This window comes from Melopsittacus undulatus, chromosome 9 (assembly GCF_012275295.1).
Source record: "Melopsittacus undulatus isolate bMelUnd1 chromosome 9, bMelUnd1.mat.Z, whole genome shotgun sequence".
Classification (NCBI taxonomy): Eukaryota; Metazoa; Chordata; class Aves; order Psittaciformes; family Psittaculidae; genus Melopsittacus; species Melopsittacus undulatus.
This window is the reverse complement of record NC_047535.1, coordinates 20499793-20515590: the sequence shown is the minus strand read 5'-3', so window position 1 is coordinate 20515590 and position 15798 is coordinate 20499793. Positions and strand designations below refer to the sequence as shown.

Sequence of the window (15798 nt, the reverse complement as noted above, 5' to 3'; positions counted from 1 at the left end):
GAGAGTAGAAACTGAATTTAACTTGCAGTAGTAAAACCAGGATAATTTCTAGACTTCTTCAGGGACCAGTTTGCCTGCTTTTATTCATGAGGTAATGAAAGCAAGCCTTCCCACTCTGGAGCTCCTAATACTTCTTCTGTATTCATGGCCTATTTTTCTGCTTAAGGACAGGGAGGGACCATTGAGTCACACACAATCTCATGCTCTCCTCCTCCTCTCATTTAAATATTAATATGATGAATTATTACTAGAGTAACAGCTGTGCACTGCTCATATCACAGCAACATAACCTTCCTCTCCTCATCAGAGCACAGCTATTCCTGACTCGCCTTTTCTGGTCGACCTTCTCACTTCTTCTGGATGACTTTTTTAAAGTTACTTTGTTAGTTCTGGTGTGGTATCATTCAGATAATTGTTTGTTCTGCTCTTTCTGCTTAAATATGAATGATACTGAGGAAGTCAAAAGATAGCTTCAGTAATGGTAAGTTAAATATCTGTGTGTATTCTCCTATGAGGTCTGCTTGTTTAGAGAGAAAGAATTACAAAGGATTAAGATCAGTCTTTCCAACTAACCCTTAAAAACACTTCTCTCTTTGAGAATTAACGAAATAATAGTATATTCATAGAAATAAAATCACTGTATATTAGTGTCTGTAGGTAATCCAGAGGAATACCTAACATTGTACCTAGAAGTACTAATGCATTGCATTCTCTGCAGATAACGTATTGTAAGAGAGATTGCTAATAAAATCAAAAAACAACTCTGTACTGACTGCTGAAAACAAGTATTTGGCATCAAACAGAGAAGGGAGGGAATATGAAGGAAAGATAAACCACCATGAGAGCTCGATACAATTGGAAATACCAATGCAAAGCAGTCCCTGAAGATTTACAAATGTTAGCAGATGTTAAATTTTGTGGGTAAAGGCCCTCCTCTGCTGAGCACCTTTTGCATGCTTCTTGTGTTTGTGCATGTGCGTGGGTTTTCTCTCCTTGAAAATGTCCCTCCTTGGAGTACTTTCATGCTGCAGAAGGAGCAGCTGGGTTTGTTGGTTTCTGGACCACTTCTGTGGAGGACTTAAAGCTAGCAGGAGCATGTAGAAATCAGGTTTACTGGATTTGCTCAATTGCTTGTATTTAACATTGGATGAAACTCATTGCTCTCGTTACTTAGGCAGGAAAAAATCTGAAATGCTCTTACAAAGATTTTAAAATTAAATGTCCATATTTTTCTTTGAAATTTTTCATTCCAATATCTTGATTTAACAAATCAGCAAAAAAAGTCAAATAAATGCTTTCCATTTGAATAAACTATTGTTTTATTGCTTTGGTTTGGGTTTTTTGAGTAGCTTGTAAATAAAATGGGAAACTTGAAAAGTAAATCACAATTTATAAATTATTCCCTTCTTTTCCCAGTCCTGAAGTAATCCATAGAAACTTTTTTTCCCAATCAGCCCTACCCATGACAAGAGAAAGTAATGCAGGAGGCTTCTACTGCCTGAGAACTCTTTCCATTCAAAATCAGTGCCTACCCCCACACCTGGTTAAGGGATGGGGAGACATAAAAGTGAAAAGAGAGTAGAGAATGTGTTCCTCAGTCACTGGCTGCTCTGATGTACTGTTAACAGTAGTGCTGTTGCTTCTTGAGTATTTTTTCCACTCTGCTTTTTCTGTACAATTACTTAGTGGAAACAAAGAGCTTGATCCTGTCTGCAGTTCCCACTGTAGTCAGCAAGAGGAAACTCATGGACTGAGACATGCTCAGTACCACCTTTATACACATATATATGTATTTTTCTGCCCTTTGTGTTCTGTTCATTCTCAAGTTTGTGGGAGATAGATTTTTTTTCCTCAATTTACCATCCACATTGGGAAGGTCTTAGTTCTGGTGCAGGTTTCTGTATTGCAAATTATTTGGCAAAAGCACTGTTTTTATAAAAAGCCTTGGTAAACTTGTAGCATATCCCCCAGATTAGATCTCGTTTCAAACAGTCCCTTCAGATGATTATCTGCAGTGATTACGACTGAACCTTGTAGCGATCTCGTAACTGTCCCTGTGGACGGAAGAGAAACCTGCTGTCAGAACTACAAATAATTTACGTAACCCAATTTAAAGCTCTAACAAAATGTTCCCTTGGTAAGAGGATTGTTATACTTAACGTGTGAGATGAAAATACTTTCTGAAGGTCAGGAATGCACAGACGGTAGATTAGATCTCTCAAAAAGACAAAAAATCGGGGTTTAGCAGAAGTTTTTCCTCTGTCAGACGTTCAACTTGGCATTCTCGGGAGCTTATATAAGCACAGCTTTAGTCCTGCAAGTGCTGTGTTCGCTCTGCAGAGGGAGAGGAGCTTCAGAGCTTCAGCTCTGCACATGGTAAAAGGTAACTGAAGGTACAGTGGGAATCTGGGCTATTTTCTGCCACCAGCAGCAGTATAAATAAAAGTCTGTTTTAAAGAACAGAAAGGTAGATTTGGGGTATGTTACCTAGATAGTGCCTGCTGCAGGTGAGCAAGCACCCTGCTGCAGTGGGTGCCCCATGGCTGGCTGCTGAAGGATGGAGGGGTGGGGCAGGCTCTGCCGATGGGGGCTCTGAAAAGCACATCTGACCCAGGCAAGGCAATGGGGTGCTGTTTCATGCACTCCTAGTGTTCAGTGACCTGGTTGCTTACGCTCAGTTGGAAGTTAATACTGTCTTCATGGAAATGTCAGACAGAGCCTTGAAACCTGAATTTGACACACTGGGAAGCAGCTTTGTGAGATCCAGTTTTTCATGGTAGGATCTGGGGGTAGGGGAGGTATTGAAATGCTTTGCACACAGGATACAGGGAGAATAAAAATAAAGTACAGCCTCTGTAACCATCAGAAATGCAGGCTGATGTTGCTGTTGTCCCCATCCACTGCACACAGTTACATGTGGTTTCTGTCCATCCCTCCAACCAGCCAAAAACTGAGATTACAGAGAAGATAACGATGGAGATTATTAAAACACTTATCTCCTCACCTCCTCTGTTGCATTCCCCTGGTCTTTGGCCTCTCTGTGTAACTGCAGGCCTCCTGGGTGGTAGGAGAGGCTGTGTGACTGTGCATCAGAGCAAGATAATAGAAGAAGCCTTGTCCTGGGGAGTGGGGTATTTCCTTACAGGAAACAGCCCAGCCTCCTGCTTTCCCTTGCTGAGAGCCCTTTCCAAAATAGCTTCACAAAGGTGAAAAGAAGCTTGAACAGGGCCCAGCAGCAAGTGTCCCTGTAGGGGTGCCCTGTGCCCTCCTAGAAACCTCTCATCACAGGGAGAACACTGATAGGACCATATCTTTCTCAGAAGCTGTCTGGTCCACTTCCCCCCACCCTCACCCCCCCACCCCAACGCATTCCTGTGTAGAAAGACCCTTTCACCACCACCTTCCCTGACAGCTAATGGCTTTCCAGCCCCAGAGATGTCAGAAGGATGCCCAGAGAGGTGATGCAGCCCATTTTAACTTTCTGGGTACCTTCTCCTGGGAGTGGAGAGGGTGTGCATGTGCCTATTCCTTTGCCCAGACAGAGAAGCAGTGATGGAGAGGGGCTGTACAAGTGGGAGAAGTACACCTCTTGGTGGCTTGGGCAAGGCTGGGAAGTTCTTGTGTACCTTGGTCTTAGTGCTTGCCTCAGTGTTGATAGACCATGATCTTGCTGACGTCTAATTCTTTGGATGGAAACATTTTTGTGCCAGGTATATTTCCAAATCTGAACTCTGCTGGAATGTTTAGCTCAAATATTTTGTTGTTTTACAAGAACTGACATGGAGGAAAGCATTGATTTTGTCCTACCTAAAATCAGGCAGGAAAAGGCTCTTAAAAGGCCTTTGCCTGTTCCAGAAAAGGAAAGCATTCTTGAAATCCACACTCAAAGATGCACATTTTATCCTCATAGAAAATCTCTTGATGTCTATGACCTGGAGACCTCACGTTTTGCAGACTGGATAGATGCAGTAGCAGGTAAATCGCCGTGCTGTCGGTCCTGGGTGTGCTCCTGCCCAGTTCACTCCTGAATAGAAATTCTCCTGTGACTGCATCCAAGGCTACTGCAGGCTGTGTTGGATCTGGGCATCTTAATTGAATGGAAGTGAACTGTTCCTCCCATGCACTGCTTTACAGGCTCCTGTTGGCTTCAGTTATGAAGATGGAGGTAGCTACCTGATAGAAGCAAGGACAAAATAGGAAAATTTTCAGGAATAGGCTTGGAGAAAAAGCTTGTAAAAAATGAGGAAAAAAAGGAGGAAAAAAAGAAAACCAAGAAACTGGGAAATTGAAGGAAACTTGGGTAAACTAGATGAGTAGGAATGAAGAAGCTGGCATGGAGGGTTTGCAAACACAGCTACTAGGGGCTTCTGGTGATGAGGAAAATCAGTGGACAAAGCCTAGGATAACTTGCAAAGAACAAGAATTCAGAGCTTTGGGGATCTGCAGGTACTGCAAGAAGTACCAATCACTTTGAAAAGTGGGTTGGAAAGTTCAATAGTGGAATAAAGTACCAACCCCTTGCAAAATTCAGCTCTAGTAATTAATGTATCTGCTGTTAAGGGCTCCTGCAACCTTGATCTTTGTGGCTCAGGTCAGGAAAGTGGAAATGCTAATACCCTGATGTTTTTGCAGATTGTGGAAATTAATTTAATGGGTATATGCAGAGCCCTTAAAACCTGGTGGCTCTGTCTTTAGACTGAGGCAATATGTGACGAATAAGACATAGGGCAGCACACTGATTTTTTCTGGTATCCAGTTACAGATAATCAGGTGAGCACCGTTTGTCTTGCGCAATGAATGAAGCAGAGGGCTGAGCACTTGCAAGTGGAGTATCTGCTCATGCAGTAAAGCTGTATCAGAGCAGATAGAGCTTGTTCTGATTACTGTGATTGTCATGTCACATGCAGTTCCCTTCAAAGGTCAAAGAAGCTGACATTAAGGCCCATATTCCCATGTTCTCCTGCTATCTGAAACATCAGGGCAATCAGGAAGATAAATCTTGTTCCTCTGTGTGAAAAGGTTCAAAAGTTTCCATTACTACCCTGCTGTTTCACTTGATTACAGCAAGCACCGCAGGTTCTTGGTTGAAGTTTTCCTACTTGACAACAGCCTGTTCAAGCCTTGCCACTGATTTACTATCACCTAGCAATGATTACACTTGTATTGTTTACTAACAAACGTCATTGGACCTAGGATGATAAACATGGGGTGCAGGGTAGTACTTTGATCTCAAATTGTACATAGTCCTTGAATCGTTTCTACTACAAGCAAATGAATTGCTTTAATTATTTAAACAGCAAAATTATCACAAACCATAATAATTTTACTTTTGTCTATTCTAGGAAGCATTTAGGCAGTTCATGCAGCTGTGGAAATACCAGCTTGGGTAGTTTGCCAGGAAAAAAAATAGCTGACATCTTGAAACCTTTGCTAGATTGAGCGGATACCACCACCTTGGTTTGGATTAATATTGTACTGTCTTGTGAAGTCTTTGTGAAGCATCTCTGACAGACAGGCTTGAGAGTGTTAAGTGCTCCTTGGAGCTGCCCCTGGAGCAGGATGGTTTGGGCAGCAGCAATGAGACTCCTCGTCCAGCCCTAGCAAGAGGGTTCGGCTCTGAAAGCAAGGGCTAAGACTCATGTCCCTCCTGGGTTTCTGGGATATATCTTTTCTAAGACAGTCTGTAGCCAAGGAGACTGTCTGTCCTGGAAAAGTTAACTGCAAGGAAAAGCTGAGAGGTTTGTGAGCTGCAGTCTTGCCCCTCTAGGGCACCATTTCAGGACATAGGCTACCAGGAAGGGTTTGCCCACTGTTGTCTAGTGGCTAAAGCCACTGATTTGGGTGACTGGGATCTCTACTGCGCACCTTGTCACAAAGTCTCCCATTACTGAACACAAGTGAATGGATTTGTGCACCTAACTTCTGTGCTAATGGATACAAAGGAACAGAAGAAGGGTCGTTCAATTGGCTTGTGGTGCTGTGTGCCACTGGATACACTAGATTACATATAGGAACCACATCTAGGGCAATGATGTCACAGAGCATACATGAACCCTATGATCATATTGGAGTCTGTTGAATTGCTGCTAAAGGTTGAAACTCATTTTCTTTGAATCATCTGACTGCTTTTGTTTTGGGAGTGTCCAGTTTAAACAGTACAGAGAAATTTGAGATAATGGTTAGCAACTTTTTGTGTTTACTAAAATAGGCTTACCAGGAATTGATTTTATTTTAACTGAGGCTTAAATGGTTCTCCAGGGCTTCATAAACTGCAAAGAATGAGGGAGTAACAGCTTTCCCCTGTCATAAAATCTAGCTTTATATGTACGTGTAATCTTTTAAGTTTTCATTGAACAGTTTTCCACTGAATGCGATTGAAAACAATTTAGAGATATGCTGAAGATAAGAGAATGCTGATGCACTGAAAAGCAGAAGGTTTCTCTACCTCTTTATCTTAATTTCAGCTCACTTGCAAAGTAAATCTCATGTTTCAAATAATGGAAAAAACCCTTTAGCTATAACGATACAGTTTACCTCTACAAGACCACTTTCTGGTTTTAGGACTGCTTCTCAGTGATTACTCACACCAGGGTGTCCCATGGAGTTATTTTTGGGAAGCAGCCTGCAGGAGCCCTTGACAAGAAGAGCGTGTCTCTGTGGGGGCAGCTACACAGCAGTGCATTAAGAGGCATGTGAGACACAATTTCTCACAGGTCAAGAAGCAAAAAAGATATACAGGATCTCTTTCCAAGTGCAGAAAAGAATGCAGTCTGTGTTTACAATTGTGGGAGGTTTTATGCTTGTGGTCATTAAGGAGAGCTGGATCTCATGCACTGGAGCTCTTGTTGAGCTCTACAGGGGCCTTCTTCACCTTCTTCACCTTCACTTATAGCCTTCTCTCTTGCACACATGCAGTGTGTGAACACTCAGTAACAAATGGATTTGCTTTTATGTCCTGTACTGTATGCAGGAACAGATGTATTCCACTTCTGTTTGTACAGCCTTTAACAGAGAAACTTTGGGATGGCCCAGTTTCAACACTGTTGTATCTCTAAGAGACATAATAAAAATAGAGGTAATAAATCTTATATTTTTAAAACAACAAAGATTTCATCAGATTTAATGTCTTTAATGAAAAAAAAAAGTTCTTTAGACTTACAGAAAGATAGATCATGGGTAAAATCAGCTAGCACAAAAGCTCAAAAAATGTGTGGTGTATTATTTACCCCTGTCATAGGTAGAAAGGCTTCTAGGCTTTTCTGTCTGCCATGGGAACATGTAGCTTACAAATGATGGGTAGAAACCATCCACTCTGGAGAGTAGGATGTTTCTGAGGTATGGGTCACGAGAAGGATCAGATATACCATTGTCTGTTAAAGTGAAATCTCAGCAGAAGTCTCAGGCTAGTTTCCACAATGCTGGGTCTCTGGGAGAAAACACAGTGGCTGGTTATGACAATGACTGTGACTGCTTCAAGGCCAGCTCCTCTAGCTCCATGCGATGCTTAACTGCAGTGTGGGAATAGAGGATTTAAATGCATCACACACTGGACTGGATGACTCAAAAGCACATCTGCTGGGGAGGTACACTATCTATTTCTCACTAATACTTGTAGTCTTACATGTATATCACTCTGTTCAGTCAGCAGTGTGAAAGTGTGGTAAGGAGTGGGCTGAGAGGTGCTTGCTGCTGTTAGGAATAGGAGGCAACTTGGTAATGGGGGAGAAGGCCAGAGTCAGTGCATTTAAATTAAATCTGTTGAGAATTTTGACATGACTTAAGAATGCTGAGAGTTTGCTCCTATTCCAAATAAAGCATTTATTTGAGGTTAAATTACTGTGCTTTATCTTCATGGAAGCTGATAGAAACCAAATGAGGCAGTGAGTTGATGCTCAATTCTGTATTACTATTCTGAATACAAATGGATAGTTCCTGGGATCAGATGAATAGATGCAGATTAACTTCTATGTAGTTATTATTGGAGCTATTATTGGAGCCCATTTAAAGCAGTTTGAGTTGGAAGGCCTTTGCTGAAGCTGATTGTAAATGCCAAGGTAAGAAGAAGATCCCAGTGTCTGGCACCAGTCAGTGTCTGGAGAATCTCTAATGCATGTGTTAGCATTTATAAGTGTGTTAGGAGGGGAAAGCTCCTCCTTGAGAGTAAAAGACAAAGCAAGTTTAGACAATTCTGTTCAGTTTTTCCCCTTCAAAGGAACATTCACTTTTACTTGTTTTCATTGTAGTGTAGTTGCAAGCTTTTTGCTTGAGCTGCAATATGATAGAGAGATCCTATGTTTCATAAGCTTGATACCCTCTGTAGTAAATGATGCTTCTGTGCCTTTTTTCTTCCCTGTGTAGCAGTCAATGGTGCAAGTCCCTCTTTCCTGAGCACTTCAGACAGTTGGCCTCTGTGGAGTGGCCTGAGATCTTGCATCATTTCCTGTCATCTGTCCAAAGCTATTTATAAAACGTCTCCTGATTCTGGCACATAGGCAAAACCCAGTTTTCATGAGAAAACAATTTGGAAATGTACTCCCTCCCAGCAAGTATCCCAAAACTGTTGAGAAAACCTGAAATGTCCTAGAAAATCTTAATGAAAGCTAAAATATATTGGGATTGGGGAATATGGGGCATTTAATAACCCCGTATATTTGTAGAAAAATCTTTAGAAGTAGATAGCGCAACATGTGCTGCGAAAATGTTACAAAGCATTAAGGGACAGAGGTGGTTACAAAGTTTGTTAACAAATAAAAACTTTGGGTTTTGATGTCTGAAGATGTAACAGAAGTGACTCAAAGCAGCTTCTGTGCTACTGAGGTTTTGACATGTAATTTGATGGTAGATGTTCTATTAAAAGTTTCTACTTTTCAATATTTCTTAGTTTTTCCATCTTTTTAGCTTCAGGAGACTCACTGGGGTAGGAGTCTGACAGGGACAGTAAGAGGCACTAAGTGAAGCAGTGTGCTCCCCAGTGAATCTGCTGTTTATGATAAGTGCTATTTTGGGAATCCTGAAAAAGCATGTTGGCCACAGACAAAACACACCCTGAGCAACGGCACTCACATCGGCTTCCCACTGGCCTGCCTTGACCCTGCTGGCACCGTGCTTCTTGTCTCTTTATCTCTAGCCATCAAATATGCTGCTTGCTTGTGAAACTGCTGTATCCATGAGCTTTGGCATGTTGGAGACCCCTGTGTGCAGGGTAAAGTGAATGGAGGATGACCTTTGCCTGAGCAGTCACAAAGATGCAATTTCCTAATTTGTCTCCCAGTCCAGCCTGTTTCATTCTGTTTTCACAAACTGCTATAAAATGTACCAGAGTCCTGCAGGTGCCTAGGCATGACTGGAGTCCATGTCTCACCCATGAAGGCCTCTACAGGGTACAAATCTAAGTAGCAAAAGAGGTTTGACACTATTCCACTATAACCGATTAGTATTGCTTTTCCAACCCTAAGTTTCTCATGGCAGCAACGGATAATCCACTTTATGGTTGACAAAGATTCACTTCTGGCCATGCCGTTCATATGTGGGTTATTGCAAAATAATATTTGAAAGTGTTTGAAATGCCTTAACTTACTGCACCTCCTTTCCCCCCTTGTAAGATTGTAGATAACATTTGTTGCTATTTGATACGTAGAAGTTTTGTAGCCTCAGGCTGCTTAAAGCAGTGAATTATCTGATGCCCATGTATTTGTATTGAGGTTTGGCCCCTGTAAATGTATTTCAAGAGGATCCTGGTGTTGGTGAAAATGTCAGTGTATGTTAGTTTAATTATTTTTTCCTCTGTAAATTACAAACTCTGCAGCACCAGCTGTATTTACAATTGCACAGCAGAGGTTTTATCTCTGCAATGCAATAGACATCAAAATGCTGCATGTAGGAGGGTTTACCATTCTGTAGGAATGAACAGAACAGTTCTACATAGCAATATGTATAGTTCTGCCATTAAATGCAACAGTTTTACAAAAACATATAATTGTTCTACATAAATCCATCATTGGGCCTTTATTACTTCTGTTCAAGAGGTGACGTATGTTCCAGTAGGGATTCAAAACCAAACGCACTTTTTGCTGAGAGCACCCCACCCTGCTTCCAGGGCATCTCTTCACATTGGAGTACTCAAGGTATTACAGATACTTAAATAATACCTGTACAGTAATATGCTGCCTTACAACTCTAGCAGCACTGCAGCCAATGCAGTAACTAGAACAAAGGTGCCTTAGACAATTGCTCTGGTGCCACTTCAGTGGGCAGATGTGTTCTAACTACTTCATTTGGTCTCTTGGAGGTGGGGATGAGAGCAGTGTCTTCCTGCAGGTCTGAACAGGGCATAACTGTTGCACACAAAATTCTCTTGTGCTGGGAAAAAACATTAGGTTCTTCTTGTTTCCAACTCATTCTACGCTTTGCCTTGTCACAACAGCCCTTTTCCTCTTTCTGTGGAATGTTTTTTAGCTGTAGATTCATCCACTGATTGGATCTACAGCCTGGTTCCAGCACACCTCCCGTGTCCCATGCTGGGAAGCTAGAAGCAACTTTGGTCACTTGAAGAACCCAAGTGTGAAAACGTTGGTACTCATCATGCTTTAAAAGGTGATTAAACCTAACACATACTGCCTTAATTGCCTACCTTGGTAATCTTTTTCTATGTGTTTGCTATTTCGTGCATGAAATACTGACAGCTGTCTCTATGCAAGGTTAACTAACGAGGAATTAATGAAAAGCTGAGAAGTCTGGGAGAGCTCCAGCCCTTCAAGTGAATTTCACAAAGAGGGCTGATGCTTTCAGTGATGACCCAGCTACAAGGCAAGTTTTCTAAGTTTTTCTCTTCTCCCAGTATTGCTACGGCTTTGCAAACTACTGCCTTAGGCAGTTGCTATGTCTTCTGTGCAAAATGTTGGCTAAGACATAGAAAATGTAGGCAATGGAATTGTCTGGCTTAATGAAGATGTGTGATATTAAGTGGGGAGCCTGCATGTAGCTAGCTGTACTGAAGTGTCCTAGATTGCTGATGATCTACCAAGGGGGGGAGAATGACTTGTTCTGGTTTAAGCATTTAATGACTTTTTTTCCTGCAGATTCACATGATTTCCAAAGTATGTCACAGAATCCATTTCTTTCTCACCTCAAAGCTGAATATCTTCTCTAATTTCTTTTTCCACCTTCATTTGCCCTTCATACTTTGCTGCTTTTGGTTTGAACTGCTCTCTGCTAATGGTCTGTTCTTTTCCAGTCTTCCTATTGTTTCACACAGGGATGAAGATCTGAGGATTTCCCTTTTCCTTTCTTCTAAGTCCCCTAACATTGTCCTAGCTTCTTTCCTGATCAGAATGTAGATGGTACAAATCTTGCTCTAACGAAGCTAGTTCCACCAAGGGAGTGCAAAGGAGGTGATAGCATGCTGTCTGTGCCTAGGTAGCTTTGGCAACTATCAAGCAGACTTCAACTAAAAACCAAACCCAAAATTTTTTAGAAGTTTATAAGACGGCAGCTTCTGTGTGGTTACCTGCTAATAATGCTGGCATGAAGTATGCTTTATGATTTATTGGGAAAGCTTTAATCTCTACAAACCCAGAGAGCATTCATTAGGAGAATGTGCTTGAGTTTCAAAAAGAGCAAATAAAAACCCCCTATGTCCTGTATGGAAAGTTATAGTCCAGGAAACGGAGGTGCACAAGAAGTGAAGTTGGGTTGTCAGTGAAACTCCAATTTATCTGTTTGTAGTGAACATCAGCATTATGCAACTGTAACCTCGAAGAACGAGTGCTTTGTAAAGGCTCTGCCTAACACAGTTAAGGTAGCAGTTAGAGACCCAAACAATCTATTTAGACTCTTGAGAGTTGTGCCAGGCGAACCAAATTGTACTTCAGGGCCCAGATCACCCTGTAGAACACAGGTTAGCATGAACAGGCCAGGGAGGCAGCAGAAATTGAGTATTACTTGAACCTCTGCCCATCTCCTTTAGTAAGTTGGATTTTCTGTCTAAAATCATCCCTATAACCATGAAAAAAAAATCCTAGACTTTGATAAAAACCATGGTCAGTGCTTAAAATTGGATACACCTCCCTTCCTCTGGGAGGACATGTAAGTCAAGCAGGAGTCATTCAGCAGGCACCCCAGGTACTGTCTGCTGTCCGTCTTCTCCTTTGTGTCTTAGCAAATTCAGCTGCTCAGGGGACTGATCCTGCAGGACAGGCCAAGGGCCAGGTGTCACCTTAGATACCTTCATCTTCACCGGAGGTGGAGGCTGCTGGATGTGATCTATGCACTTAAGTTGAGCCTTTTCTGAAAATACCTGGAATCATGAGAGAGAGCGGCATAATGCCAGAAAACAAAGAGTTCCTGCAGAAAAGCCCAGCAAAGCAGTGAAACTGAGAAAAAAAAAAAAGGTCCTGGAGCTGCCAAGTCACCTTGGGCAACCTTTTCAAACAGCCTCCAAACCTTTCTTCCCTTGCCAATCATAATGGGTGTGAACACTTAAAAATACTTCATTATCTTTTATGCCACAAGTAACACAGAGGACTGAAATATTACATTGGAATTTACTGTTTGATCTTTTTCAGCTTTCATACAATAAATGAATCGCTGCTTCACTTCTAATTATTTTTTAATTGCTGGGCTTTATGACCTTCAAAGTCCAGCTCTTCTTACTCTGCACTTTACTGAGCTAGTATCTGCAAATGCTTTAGAATGGGTTGGTATCATATAGTATGTCATCCATGTGCTACCTAATGGCATTTTTGGGGAATGGGGAAACAATCTGGCACAGTAATTTATAGCCTAATCAATGGGATATTTAAAATCTGATAACAGATTAGCAATTTGCTGAATAGGATAGCCCTGTGATATACAATTAAATTCTGGGCAACTCTCTCTGACAGGCATTGTAATTCTACAGTGAGACTGAAGACAAGTAACATTGCTGCATCCCCTTGTTGCATGATTTTCCTCTAAATCTGAAGGATCTCATTCACTGGATCCCACCACAGACTCTTAGAATTGCAGAAAATAACTGGGGGCGTGGGAAGAAAAGAAAGTAGATCTTGATTTTATTAATGAGGAATTCCCCGAAATGGTGGTACTTCTGGACTATGTGAGATTTATGAGTGAGTGTGTGCTACCCAGACAAGGAAGCGTGCCATTTTCTCCAAGGCTCTTCCATGTTTCCTAAATAGTGTGGGCTGCTGCAGGGCAAACTCCATGTATGTGCAACTTCTCCACATGACTGAAATGGCAGTGTGGGAACTGGCAAACAGTCCCAATGGATGCATATGATGATGGGCTCTCTAGGTGCTGTTGTAAGCTTATAATAGAAACTTTTTCTTACTGCAGTACCCTAGGATCAGCTCTTTTGCCTCTCATAATGAAAATAGTTTGTAAGGATGGAAGGATTCTTTAATTAACTAAATAGCTCTAGGTTTAGACAAACAACCACTGCTGCTCCTGCCTTTTTTGAGTCCCAAATCTCTTTCTTTAATGCAAGTAAATACCCCTCTGTGGCTTGGCTCTGTTTGCTGTCCTAACATTACCTCTTCCAAATATACACTCCTGCAGTTTTGTTTTCTTTATAGGCTGTATTTAAATACAGCCTTCTGGAGCAGCCAGCACTGTAATCTTCCAACTCTTTTGCTGGATGGGCAGAAGAACTGCAACTTTGTCTCTGACTTTTCTCCGCTGTTGGTAGCATAGTTAGCTGACTATAAATTACCAACTACTGTAAAGTGTTAGTTAGTGACTTCTGCATGTGTGGTATCAGCACAGTGCTGTGTTGTCAAGTATCATCTCTCCTGCTGGTGGGGGCAATGTCCAGTGCAAGCGGGTTGCAATTGGATGATCTCAATGTCCTTTCCAACCCAAACCATTCTATGATTCTATGCTCTGTTGTGGCCAAGGGAAACGCTGAGGCAAAGCCCCAGGCCTTGCTGAGTGTGGCCTTGCCTGGGCTCAGGATGGATTTGGGGGGCTCGAAAGGCCAGGTCTGATTCTAGGTAAAGCTTTCAGGAGGCAGCAGAGATCAAATAGGTGGAGGAAGCAGCAACTGTAGTTGAAGCTTTAGAGCATCACTGCTCTAAAGTACTAATAGGGCCACTATTAGCATCTGTAAGCCTCTAACTTGTGTTAAGTCCAGCAGCAGCGTGTACCCCTCCACTAGCCCCATTTCTTTGAAATTGTTGGCTCAACTGTCCTTTGAAAGTGCCGAATTTCTCTAACTGGGCATAGGGGCTGCTCGGAGCAGCCATGTGCCACGGAGACAGGCGAGGCTCTGAGGTGATTGCTCAGCGAGAGCGTGTCCTGCCGTGGCCCTGGGGCACAAGCACCAGGGAGAAGGGGTCGAGTGCTCCTTGGGCCTCCAGACCGCGGGCAGGACCCAGTGGCAGCCGCGGCACAGCCGCGCGATGCCAGACCCCCGGGCTGTGTGCGCTGCTCCCCGCCCCTGCAAGGCGGAGCCGCCGTCGGAGCCGCCCCTCCCTGCCCTCCGCGCCGGGTTACATGGCGGCGGCTGCGGCAGTGGCAACTGCGGCGAGGCGGGCGGGCGCCGGGCGGGAGCCGGTGGTGGGGCCGCGGGGCCTGGCCGTGTGAGCAGCGCAGCCCCCGATGAGCCTGGGAAGGCCCGTGAGTGCGGCGGGACGGGCGGCGAGGTGGGCGGTGGGAGAGGGGGGTTTCGGGCCGCTGCACACGCGGGCCCGGCCCCGCCGCACAAAGGCGCTTTGTTCCCTCCCGATGGACGGCGGCGGCGCCCCCCGGCCCCCTGCGGACCGCGGCACCCCCTTTCCCCTGCTCCGCCGGGGCCTGGCCCGGCCCCTCCGCACTGCGGCGGCTGCGGCCCGGGGGCAGAGGCGGTCCCGGGGCTGAGGGTGCCGAGCGGCCGCAAACAGGGCGGGCGGGGGTGGCCGCGCGGTGCTGCGAGCGGGTCGCTGCCAACGGCCCTGAGGGCCCCGAGGGTCGCTATCCCGCCGGAGCGGGCCCGGCGGCGCCCTGAAGGGCGTTTGAAGGTAGGGGTAGGGCTCCGCGCTGCGGCGGCTGCCGGGTCCGCTGGCCGAGAGCGGGGCGGCTGGGGCCGGGCTGCTGCTCCCTTTTTCCCGCTGTGGCCCCGGGCATGGCGGGCGAGGGTCCTCTCTGCCTGATCGTTCGGAGGAGCGGCGCTGGCAGGCGCAGCCGTCCCGTCCCGGAGGGCGGCGGGAGGAAGGATGTCCTCTGCCGGGACGGCTGCGGGCTGGCGGCGGGCCCGGCTCTGCCAAGTCTGCGGAAGTTTTGCTGCTGAATTGGGTGCCGGCGGCGGTTCCCCGCGGGGCATTCGGCGCTGCTGTGCAGCCGCCGTGCCGGAAGGCATGGAGACAGGTACCGCCGGCTCCTGCTGCCAGTGCGCCCGCAGGCTCCCCGTAACCTCCAACACCTTGTGCGGAAGAAGTGACTGAATACTTCCCATAAGTAGCTTGAAACGCCCGATGAAAATAGCTTAAAGGGAGGCTGCTCGAGTATCGGGATTGGGAAGAGCAGGTATCCTTGGCTAGGCAGGCAGATGCACACAGTTTGGTTCTGTATGATATCTTTCTCTGGCTAATTCAGTGCAATGGTGAAGTTAATTGTGTCATGGAAAAAGAAACAGTGGTTGGCGTGTTATCATATGGCTCATGCAAACGTTGATAAAAGTGCTTTTGCCAACAAGTAGGATTTTTTTTATGTATGTATGTATGTGTGTGTAAAAATAACAGTGTGATAGTTCATAAACCAGTTACAAATTCCAGGCTCACAACAGAGGTAGGTTTGGTAATCAGCTTCAGCAAATGTGTGCTGTAA

General features: G+C 44.4%; 1 protein-coding gene across 3 annotated transcripts in view; it reads left to right on the top strand.

The window, feature by feature from the left end:
- Positions 1-266: 266 nt before the first annotated feature.
- The window catches only part of MAPK6 (mitogen-activated protein kinase 6), a 28624-nt gene continuing 13092 nt past the window's right edge, over positions 267-15798 (top strand). Inside the window, exons 1-2 of one of the 3 annotated variants that reach the window (XM_031046181.2) lie at positions 267-481; positions 10456-10593. The gene's annotated coding sequence lies outside the window, so the exon portion shown is untranslated. Of the gene's footprint in view, positions 482-10455; positions 10594-14480; positions 14614-15798 lie in introns of those variants that run through there. The other 2 variants (XM_005145892.3, XM_005145893.2) reach the window with 2 other exon arrangements.